This window comes from Odontomachus brunneus, unplaced genomic scaffold (genome assembly GCF_010583005.1).
Source record: "Odontomachus brunneus isolate Ranch 3 - 2012 unplaced genomic scaffold, Obru_v1 Obru_scaffold_299, whole genome shotgun sequence".
Lineage (NCBI taxonomy): Eukaryota > Metazoa > Arthropoda > Insecta > Hymenoptera > Formicidae > Odontomachus > Odontomachus brunneus.
This window is the reverse complement of record NW_022639749.1, coordinates 21,005-33,270: the sequence shown is the minus strand read 5'-3', so window position 1 is coordinate 33,270 and position 12,266 is coordinate 21,005.

Below are 12,266 nucleotides of genomic sequence, written 5' to 3'. Positions count from 1 at the left end.
TTCCTCCGCGGCTCCTCTTCCCCCTCATCCCCCTCTGAAGAGAAGGTGGAGGGGGAGCAGGATAACCTCCACCTCCCCCTCCTAACTCTTTCGGCTGCCTCCTTCCGCTCCATAACAGAAGTGCAGAAGGAGGCCACCGTCTCCCAAGCTTCCTCGCTCCCGACCATAGCTTTAACTACGGCCGGGAGCGAGAGGTCCCCGCCCACCTCTACGATCAAGACGTCCCGCTCGGCAGCCCACGCCTGGCAGCCAGCCAGGGTGTGTTGCGCGGTGTTCCGATCGGCCGCATAGTGGTGGCAGTGCGCCGTACGCTCTTTCCTTATGCGGCACAGGTACTCACCGAAGCAGCCGTGCCCGGTGAGCACCTGCGTCAGGTGGAAGTTCAGCCCGCCGTGGCCCCTGTCTACCCATTCGAGAAGACAGGAGCGGATGGCCTCGATCGTCCGTCTGCCCCGCACGTTGGATCCCCAGAGTTGCGCCTTCCAGAGCAGGAGGGCCCTGCGCCGGGCCCGGGCTCGGATCCGCCCTATGGTCCCGGTCAACATATCGGCCCCCCCTTTGCGGAATTTTCTCAGGCGGGTGTACGTGTCAGCGTACATCTTAGCGAGGATGTCAGCAGGGAGCATGCCAAGTTCTATCCAGGACCGTGACGGCCGCATGCGACACGGTCCGATAAACGCGGGTGAGACGGTTGGCCATGACGCGATGAGCGCTATTAACTAGCGCTCTGATGCGCCGATTGGCCCCCATCTCCCCCGCCCACACCGGGGCCCCATACAGGGCCATGGATCGCGTTAGCATACAGCCGTCTCACCAATGTCCGTGGACCACCGAGGTTGGGCAGGAGGCAGGCCAGCGTGCCCGCCATCCTGCCCAGCTTGGGACTCAGTCGTTCGAAATGTTCGACAAAACCCCAAGTTCCATCCAAGGTGAGGCCAGGTATTTTAACTCGGGACCCACTTCCACACGGGTGTCCTCCACCGTAATGTGGGTCCGGGGAGGTGGCTCCCCAGTCCCAGCGTGTAGAAACATCGCTTCGGTCTTTTGGGGAGCCACCCTCAGGCCCAGCGCCAGGATCGAGCATACGGCGCATTCGACGGCCACGTTGGCCAAGGCCGTCGCTTCCCCCCAGAAGGTGCCCCCAGACAGCACCAGCGTGTCATCAGCATAGCAGACGACTGCGCTGTCCGGGGGAAGGGCTGTCCTAAGGACGCGGTCCCATTGGCGAGATCCCATAACAGGGGCTCCAGAACCTACCCCTGCGGGACCCCACACCGCATGCCCCTTCCACGTTAAAGCCTGTCGCGGTCGACGAACTCCAGACTCCTCTCCCGGAAGTAGGCCCGGACAATGTGGACCAGGTAAAGGGAGAAGCGGTGGTATCGCATCGCCTCCTCCACCCGGTCCCAGAGGAGGGAGTTAAAGGCGTTCTTTATGTTTAACGAGACCGCCACAACTATCCTCTCCTCTTCCACCTGCGCCTCCGCGAAGGCCCTCACATGGAGGATCGCGTCCGCCGTGGAGCGGCCCTCGCGGAAGCCGTACTGCGCGTCATTCAAGTCCGGGCCTTTCCGAGAGAAGTGCCGGACGAGGCAGGCCACCACGATTCTTTCAAAGAATTTACCCACCTCGTCTAATAGGCAAATAGGTCTATACGCGGAAAGGGCGTCCGGGGCCCAGCCCACTTTGGGAATGAGGACCAGCCCCGTTCTTTTCCACCGACTTGGAAAGGGGCGCCTTTCCTCGCTCCCTTTCCCGGCGGCGCCTGAGCACCTCGGGGGGAACGGCGGAGAGGACCACCTCTATATAGAGGTGGTCGGATCCTGTATCCACCCCTTCCGCCATTTTCCAACCTCCTACCGCGCGCGCCGCGGGGCCATTGACCCAAGTGAGGTCAACAATAGATTCGCTTTGCGAACGCAGGTGCTCACCGAGCCTTCGTTTAGAAGGCCCGTCGACGCCGCCCAGCACTCGGTGAACCGATCACGGCCGTTTGTGTCCGGGGAACCCAACACCGTGGATTTGGCGTTAAAGTCCCTGGCCACCACCACCGGGTGAGGGGCGCATCATCTGACGACCCCCGATACCTGGTCCAAGTGCACCTCGTAGTCGACTCTAGTCCACCTTGGGAGAGTGTAGAGGGCGACCACCACCAGGGCCCCCCATCTCACCGCTACCAGGAACTCCTCGGCCTCAATAAGCGTTGGCCGGGGAGATTCCTGACAACACCTCCAGTATATTGCGACCGAGCCCCCCGGAGCCCCGAACCAAAGTGAATCGTCAGCTGAGATCCGGTAGGGCTCGGACGCCACGCCCAGGCCTGCCCCGCGTCGGCAAGCAAGTGCAGGAACAGGTCCTGGGCGATTCTTGTGTGGTCTAAATTAGCCTAGAGGAGTTTAGACGCCATTGATAGACGCCAAGTTCGCCTTCTCCAGGCCGACCCGCTCTGCTACCGCGGAGGCTGTGCCCGCCCCCGATTCCCCTTCTTCCACCATCTCCGGGGGAATCTCCTTCATCTGCACTTCGGTGAGGGCCTCTGGGTCCTCGGGTGCAGATGGGTAGGCTTTGCCACTCCTGAGTCTCCTGGTTCCCTTCTCTCTTTCGGGGGAGGGTCCATTTGGCCCAACCACAATGATCCGGCAACCGGTTCCCGGGGGATCGAGGACCGCTGCCGAGCGCCTTCCTGGTGGGGGGGAGGGAGGCGAGGTTCGGGCTTTTCCCGCCCCTTTGTTCCTCCTTTTTCCCTTCTTTTTCTGGAAGGCTATGCACGCCTCCCCTCCCAGTCTATGGGCCACATCCTTCTCAGCCGTGGAGCACACCGGACACGCCAGACCGGTCGACGTCGCTGCGGCAATGCTGACGGACATGCCCCCCTTCCTGACATCAGAAGCATTGCAGGGGCCTTGTTGCCAGTATCTCGACCCGGGCCAAATCCCAACCGACCTGGATACGGCCCGCCTCTGCAACCTTTCTGGCCACGGAGATAGGGCACTGTACCCAGGCGGTGGCCAGCCCGTTAGGGGCTCTCCTAATCCCCCCGACCCTAACATCGGAGGGATCGTCTCTCGATATGCCGGCCACGGCCGCAGCTTTTTCTGCGGCCGTGATAGAGTCCTCTAAATTGTGGAGGCGGATCTCCGCTTTCTTAGAAGGGCGGTCGACCCGAACTTCCTCCACACCCACAAGCACATCCCTCAGCCTTACGAACAAGGTGTTTGCAAGTTTGTTTCCGGGCCGGAAACCTCAAGCATAAAAGCCCCGGTAATGGCTCTCTTGCACCTGAGGTTATTGATCCCCAGCTCGGAGAGGGGAATCCTACTCCTGGCGGTGCGCATCACCTCGCCATATTTTCCTTCCGGGCAAGTGATGCACACCGCCGCGGACGTTGGCGCCTTCAGGCGCGGCATGCCTTTCCCACCCGTCTTCCCAGCAGGATCCGGGGAGGGTTTATTGCCACCTGACCTCTTTGAGGAGTCCGGGGGGGGGGGGCTACCCCTCACCTTCGTCCCCTTGAGTGGCTGGCTCTTGCCGCCAGGTGGGGAAGGTTCCCCCCCATGTCGCCTGAGGATGGGTCGGTTGCTGTTTTCGCCCCGCCCTTTTTCCCAGCACCTTGTTCCAGGCGTCCGCCGGGAGCTACTGGGAGGAGGAACGGATCAGAGCCTCTTCCCCCCTCTTCGGCTTTTCCGCCGTTAGAGTGGGAGTGGCAGCCCCTCCCTTCGGGCCGTTTTTTCGGGCTGCAAAGGCCCCCCGGCGCCCCGTGAGGCCCAACTGGGCACTCTCCTGGCCCTCGGAGCAGGGATCTCCCTGGGTTGGAGGGACCTGAGAATTATCCCTCCCTTTCTTCCCCTTCCGCTTCTTTTTCTTCTTTTTTTTAGCTTTTTGGCCACTCTCGCCGGACCCTGTAGCGGGAGTCCGAGTGGGTCCCATCTCCCCCTCCTGTCGGTTCCCAGAAAAGGAGGGGCGGTGTCGTTCCTCCACTTCCACCTCCATCACAGTGTCTACCCCCTCCTTTCTTCCCCTCTTTGTCTCATAGGGACCTGGGGGTCGGAAGTGGAAGAGGGTGGAGACCCATGCGCGCCAGGAACCTAGGAATTAGGGCCTCCAAGCTCGCTTCCAACCCCCCGCCAGTCTGACTGGCGGAAGCGGGTTCCGCCATTCTCGGGGACTCGATGACAGTCGAGACCCCCTTGAGCGGATGCCTAACCACCGGAGGGATGGTCTCTCCGGGCTGCGGTCGGCAGGAGGGATCAGGGGAGGAGTTAGAGAGGGCGATAATCGTCCACCGAGAACCCCCTCCCCCCCTCTGAATCCGTCTCATCCACAATCGCGGGCCGCGTCACCAACCTTTTTGGACGGGACGAGAGGGGCCGCGGGCTCGATACCCGCACCGCCGCCGCTTTATCAGCCTCCAATTTTTGAATGTGAGCCTTAAGGTCCTCATTCTTGGCCCCGAGGCTCACATTTTTTGCTCGGAGGTGAGCCACGTCTCCCCTTAGTTGACGGACTTCCTCCCTGAGGTCTTCCCACCCCGGCGCCGTCACCACCTGGCCGCTCTGCTGAGAGCGCAGATTGAGCGCCATCGCTGCCGCCGAGATCTGCACCGAAGCGTCCCACAGAACCTTGGCACTCTTTAGGTTGGTGCAGCTCTGGGCAATCTTACGCAACATAGCCACCTGCTCGATGACTATGCCGCTCAATCCCGCCGGAGAGGTCTCCTTCAAATCTTGGATGAGTTCAGCCTCCTCGGAACGGGCCTTCTTCATCCTCGGGGTGAACCTCACCGCCGTGGATGGATCCAGGGCTAGGTCTTCATTCAAGCCCTGTCTATCCCTCTTGACGTCGTCTTTTTTCGCCTTTAGTGCCGCCGTCGTGGAGCATGCCTCGTGCGACGGATCTTTCGAGGGGCGCCCCCTGCCATCTTTCTTCCTCCCCCTGATGACGGTCTCCACCGCCTTCTCATCCCCGCACTCCAAGAAGGAGGTCAGGTCAGAGGACTGACCCAACACCTCGATCTCATGGTCAGGAGACGAGGTAGGAGTGGGATGTAACTTCCTCTTCTTGGCCCTGTTCGAGTGATCAACTTTGCCACCCGACGGGCTAGGGAAATCCACCGCCATTGCCCCATCGGCTGCAGGCTCACTTTCTCCTCTGCCATGGTCAGAGTCCTCGTCAGACTCCCCCCCTTCAGCTTCAGGGGAGCGGCGCTTCGGGTGGGCACACCCGCCCCGTGGGAACACAACAAGGCTGGTGGTGGCCCCGCAGAATCCCTCGCGCTCTCAGGGCTGTTAAGCGTCCCGAGACATTCCTCCCTAGTAAGGCCGTAATTGGTCTCATGTGTCTCCGTCACGGCCTCAGCCATAGGAGCCCACTCCGCCATGCTGGTGGTCGGCACAGCCATGGACGTATTCCACCCGATAAGTAAGGAGGCATAGGCCTCCACCTCCACCTTTCCTTTCTCCTTCACTGCATACTTTGGTTTAAAAAGAAATATCATTCTTGTGTTGCTCACTCCTTGTGACTCAGAGGCGTACAGGGTAAGCTCGAAAAGTGGGAGGAACTAAATACTCTCTTAGCCGGTGACCCCTCGGCTGGAGTCGGGCGATTTGTATACCCGGGGTTCGCCATTTGCCCCGGGGTGGACTGCTAACGACTGATTAACCCGCCGGCCATCCATCTCCTTGCCGCGGCCCAGAAACTTGAGATTAGGGGGGGGGGGTTATAGAGGTCCCCATCCTCGCAGCCCAGGCGATAAAGCCAAGGCCTTCGTTTCCGCAGGGATCATCATAGACGTGACATAACGATCCCGGGGGCTTACGATATGGACAGGTCTGACGTTAGTCGGACCTGCGCTGTAGAGTTCCTGGCAACTACCACGCAGATCTCTAATACTCCCCGTGCGCAGCTGTTCACACGGAGGGGCCTTTATGGCCGGTCACGTCGCGGAACGCGACCATGACCAGGAGGAGTCACAGGGTTGCCGGGGTGCGGCACCCCCTACCTAAGTGGGGAAGGCCAATGTACCGGTCCCTGGGACACCACCTCCCCTTCCGCCGGCCCAGAGAGTCTCTAGGTAATTCCAACGGGCACACTTGTCGAAACCGAGGATAAATTGCAGGAAAAAATTTTCTGACGCATGATATCGTAAGATTTTCGTTTACACATTTCGAAACAAGTCGAGTTTTTGTTTGCACACCTCTAGAAAAAAAAGTTATTTAACATTGAAATTTGGTGGGGCTAACTTCACATTTGGCGAAATCTAGGTTAAAATTGCAGGAAAATTTTTCTGACGCATTGTATCGTTTGATTTTTGTTTGCACATTTCAAAACAAGTCGAGTTTTCGTTTGCACACTTCTAGAAAAAAAAGTTATTTAACATTAAATTTTGGGGAGGGCTAACTTCACACTTGGCGAAACCTAGGTTAAAATTGCAAGAAAAAATTTTCTGATGCACGATATATTTTCGTTTGCACATTTTAAAACAAGTCGAGTTTTCGTTTGCACATCTCTAGGAAAAAAGTTATTTAACATTGAATTTTGGAGGGGCTAACTTCATTCAAAACCTAGATTAAAATTACAAAGAAAAATCGTCTGACGCATGATATCGTTAGATTTTCGTTTGCACATTTCGAAAATTCAATGTTAAATATCTTTTTTTCTAGAAGTGTGCAAACGAAAACTCGAATTGTTTCGAAATGTACAAACGAAAATTTAACGATATCATGCGTCAGAAAATTTTTCCTGCAATTTTAACTTAGTTTTCGACAAGTGTAAAGTTAGCCCCCCCAAATTTCAATGTTAAATAACTTTTTTTCTAGAGGTGTGCAAACAAAAACTCGACTTGTTTCGAAATGTACAAACGAAAATCTAACGATATCATCAGTCAGAAAATTTTTTCCTACAATTTTAACCTAGGTTTTGACAAGTGTGAAGTTAGCCCCCCAAAATTCAATGTTAAATAACTTTTTTTCTAGAGATGTGCAAACGAAAATTCGACTTGTTCCAAAATGTGTAAACGAAGATCTAATGATATCATACGTCAAACAATTTTATTTTGCAGTTATAAATTTCAAGTGTAAGTTTAATCTCCCCAAAGTTTAAAGTCAAATAACTTTTTTTCTAGAAGTGTGCACCCAAAAATTAGAGTTATTTTGAAATGTGTAAACGAAAATCTATCGATTATATGCATTGTGAGTCAAGTTTGAGCAACTTGGGGGGCTAGAGTGAAGTTAGCCCCCCCAAAATTGTTTTTTAAATTTCTTTTAAACTAAAGGTGTGCAAACGAAAACTCTTGATGTGCAAACATGTGCAAACGATGTGCAATCGTTTGAGCCAAACAAAGTTTACTTTTTCGAATGTTGGGGGGCTAGTGTGAAGTTGGCTCCCCCAAAATTGTTTTTTAAATTTCTTTTAAACTAAAGGTGTGCAAACGAAAACTCTTGATGTGCAAACATGTGCAAACGATGTGCAATCGTTTGAGCCAAACAAAGTTTACTTTTTCGAATGTTGGGGGGCTAGTGTGAAGTTGGCTCCCCCAAAATTGTTTTTTCAATAACTTTGAAACTAGAGGTGTGCAAACGAAAATTGTTGATGTGCAAACATGTGCAAACGATGAACAAACGAATTAGGTGTAGAAATTGTATTTTTTCGAATATTGGGGGGCTAACTTCACGGGGCTCTAGAGTGAGAGGAGGGACATACAGATTTCAGAATTTTCGAATCGATCCACCGGAATTATTGCGATTAGTTAATGAGAGGGAAGTGATAAAGAAAGGAGGAAAAGATCCAGAAAAGAAAACTTGTGAATCTTACTTTCGTTTGTAACCTTGTACCTAAATATGGATTGAAGATAGTCAATGGGTCCAGTCGGTGCGTAGGCGGTAAGACTTGAAAAGACCCTCCAAGCTTGGCGGTTGCACTGACTCGATTGGGATAAGTTTCCCACAAGACTCTCGAAAATATAGATAATTTGCGCGGAGGAAAGAAATATATCACTCGGACGTGGCAGAAGTCCTTGTATATGAATACTCGAATGTATATGACAGCGTTAGATGCCAAATAAGTAACGGATAAGAACTCGAAAAGTAAGAGAAGAGACGAGCGTAAAGTGTAGGATGTATAATGAAAAAAGGATATTAAAGAAATAGAGTACGTGACTGTGCAATGTATAATGCATATTGCAGAAGTGAAGTCCACAGCGCGGGATCGCGGTTTTATGGGGTATCAGCTGGGGATGGTTTGGTAGGAAAGAAATTTCGGGGATATTAGGTGTTGGATTCGTTAAAGGAGGAAGGTATATAATGAAGAGTAATGTTGCAACCTATAATAAGCGAGGAAATAGGGTTAAGAATATTTCTTTGACTGGGGTTGTGGGTGGAGAAAACCGTACGTTTAAAAGAGATGATCCTCCTGATAGGAAGATTTTAAGGTAGTGAGGGAATCTTCGGACGGGAGAGGATGATGCAAGTTTAAAATTATAACGGATATTTTGGTTGGTTGTCCGACGACTTCTTTTGATTTTATGGATAATGTCCGGCGGCTTATGCTTTGAGGATTAGAAGATTTTTGGTTCCGTATTTTCCAGGGTTATCTGGGATTATCGTTGGAATTTTTATTGGGAAAGACGGGAAAACCGATTATGATTTGAACTGTTTGTCGGATGCCGACAGAAGGAAGGGAAGATAAATTGTATGACTCACGTCCGTGCAGGACGTAATACCCCCCTTAGACAAATGTTGGAGGTGTCAACATTTGCAAGTGGAGTATATGAAAGTTCAACGTTTAGTTCAATAATTAGGTGTGGATGGATTCAAATAAGTATAATGTGTTATTTGTGTATCGTTAGTGTCGTCTGTATGCTTGGGTTATGAAAGACGATTGCGAGATTTGGCGCAAGTCGAATTTGTTCCGCTCCTCATTTTTGTATGTTTTTCGTGAGGTAAGTTACCTCGGTGTATATCAGTTGGACACGGGGCAATTGGACACAGTCCAATCACAAGTCGCTGTTCCAAGGGACCCTACAAATGTCTCTAATCACACGGTGCTGTGATTGGCTGTGTCCAAATGCACCGTGTCCAAGTGCACCGCTCCCAGTTACCTCGGCCTTTAGATCGGAGGTAGTCCTACGTGTCTGGGTCTTAACGGGTTTGTTTTTAAGTGTGCTATAAATTACTGAGTAATACTTCGAGGAGATAAATAATTGAAGTATCTACTAATTTTATAAAAAGATTACAAATAGTCGGATTGATTTTTAGAAGGAGGAAAGAATAGGTGACTTTCAAACTTCTTCCTGAATTCTTTTGTCCTCCTTGTACATGAATACCTAAAGAAAAATAAAAAAAAAAAAGTTTGTTTAGAAACAGGAAGAAGAAGGCAACCTCCAAATCCTCTTCCTTTATTTCTTCGTCCTTATATGAAATTACATGTTTTTCGAAAAGAAGAGAAAGAAGGTATACAAAAGTCGTTAATGTTATAGTACTTGAATGTATGTGTATTTAAAGATTTTTTTTGTTTCTTTTTTTTGGATAATAAGAAATATGGCATCTAATATCTCTAAATTTAATTTCATGCGAGGAAAAAAACCTTATTATCAATATTTTCGTTGTGTTCCATATAGGAGCAGCACATAATTGTTCTTACAGTATACATCATGTTAAAGTATGTCAGTGTATATCATGTTAAAAGGAAAAATATGTATGTAGATATGAGATTAATGTAATATAAGTATTTACATATAAGATTAGGTGGTTATAAGTGTATAGGCAAATATAAAAAGTATATGTGTGTGTGTATATGTACGTGTGTGTGAAAGTATATTGCACGTTGTTATTTTATGTTTTCCTTATTAATTTTAAAATGGTAGAAGAACACTTGAATGTACTCATCGTATGGACGGGTGCGGGCAATGGTTGGTATAAGTGGTTAACGGCGCTTGTCCCAAGCGCACTAAAAACAGATATGCGATATTTTATGATATGTATAGCCGTTTCCGCAAATCGTATTATGGATACAACAGTGCTGAGGTATGGTTAACAACTATCGACTTTCTGAAGTATGGTCCTTTCGTGGTTATCGATTGTTCGCGTCAAAACAAATCTATCAAGAGTACCACTGTAGATGTGTAGATAGAATTTGAGGGAGCGGTGCACTTGGACACGGTGAATTTGGACACAGCCAATCACAGCACCGTGTGATTAGAGACATTTGTAGGGTCCCTTGGAACAGCGACTTGTGATTAGACTGTGTCCAATTGCCCCGTGTCTAACTGATATACACCCAGAATTTGAGTGTAGAGAGAATATACCAGCAAATACTACCGCATACTGTCTGATCCTACATGATCGTGTAGTTGAATACAGCCTACTAACCAACTTAGTGCGCAAAATCAACTAACATTGGAAAGTATATATGAGAAAAGAATAATAGAAAACATCAAAAGGCTATATATGACATTTCTTTCCTCGAACGTATCGAAGAGTACTTCGCTATGGTCGTACCAACGTTCGTGAACTTGCAAGGATTTGTCGTTGGAAAGAGATTCATTGTAAAGGAAGTAGCGATACTTAGGAATGGATCTGTTCTCTCCCATTATGTCTTTATTAGTCCCATACCATGGCATCTTCTCACGTCGGTAAGTCCCCCCTCCCGCGTGACGTCAGCCCCCACGCCTGCAGTTCCCCTCGCACCGCACCCCCCTCAGAAGACCTAGGTTAGAATCCCTGTACTATACCTACTGTCATCCACAGGTAACTACTCTGCTATACGTCACCTTCCAATCGTACAGGCGTAAGATTGGGTCAACACAAGGCGAGCCACTTTTATACAAACTCAAACAAAAGTCGTGTTATTGTTTCTCGGGATACAAAATGGAAACTGCACTTTCTTAGTAAACTTTCGAGCGTAAAACTACATACTACCCTTATAGAAATATCATACTAAGAATCATTGATAATTACTTATTTTCAGTATTAAAAATACTGGATAATAAGTAATTATCAATGATTCTTAGTATGATATTTCTATAAGGATACTGAGATCTCTTCTCTCTAAAGACACGGAATAAATAATACTGTTACGTTCCAACCGGCCGCGGCTACGCGAGTATGATGCAGTGCTCGGGCCGTGCTGCCTGAACCGGATCGTTTTCCTTTCAAATTAATTCGAATTTGCGCGATTCTTCCCCGGGGATCCACGCGATCTTAGATTCGCCAAACTATACCGTGGAACAAACTTCGAGCGGATGCATGCTCGCTGTTACGTACGGATTAAAGAACCCTTATAGAAATATCATACTAAGAATCATTGATAATTACTTATTTTCAGTATTAAAAATACTGGATAATAAGTAATTATTAATGATTCTTAGTATGATATTTCTATAAGGGAAAATAGTGCCATTGGCGGCAAATAATGTTCTAACTTACCGGTTTCTGCGCCCAGTTATCTAGAGTGTCGCCCTTGCGGTCTGCGTGCAGGTCCTGTGCCAGAGCTCCCCGTAGTGGTGTGGTCAGAAACCCCCTTTTGCACGAGGTTGAGGGCGACAACTTCTGATGACGATTTTGATCGAGGGCCGTTTGTCACAATTCTCGGCACAAACCGCGCGTTTAATATCGGAGTGTTGAGTCACGGCCCAGTTTAAGAACGTAAGGACTTTACTACCCGTGTCCCGAGGTGGTGGTTCCCCTTATAGAAATTTAATACTGATAAGTGATAATTTGGCCAGTGATAATTACTGTCGTTCCATAATTTTATTACTCGTACGAGTAATAAAATTACTATTTATTACTGGTCAATTTACTACAGTCAGTGATACTTTTCTATAAGGGTCGGACGCACTTAAGAAGGATAGAGAAGAGGAGACCTTGTTCGGGGAATCAAGAAATTAAGAATTGATTTCGTATAATAATTATATATTTTATTGGGTGTACAACTTAGTTCGGTCCATTTTCAAAAGATGGCTCTAGGTGCTATAAATGGTTGACGGCGACAGCTGATTTTTGCTGTATCGTGAAGTGTCAACATCTGTCAACCAAATATTGTTTACAAGCCTTTGAGTTTTGCACAACAAGTTTAATTTTTACTGCGTTGAAAATGTCGAGTTTCGTTCCAAATAAGCACCATTTGCGGGAAGTTTTGATTTTCTGTTTCAATTGGAAGAAAAGTGCAGCTGAAGCGCATCGAATGCTTGTGGAAGTTTATGGTGAATCTGCACCGTCGGATAAATCTTGCAGAGAATGGTTTCGACGATTTCAAAGTGGTGATTTTAGTGT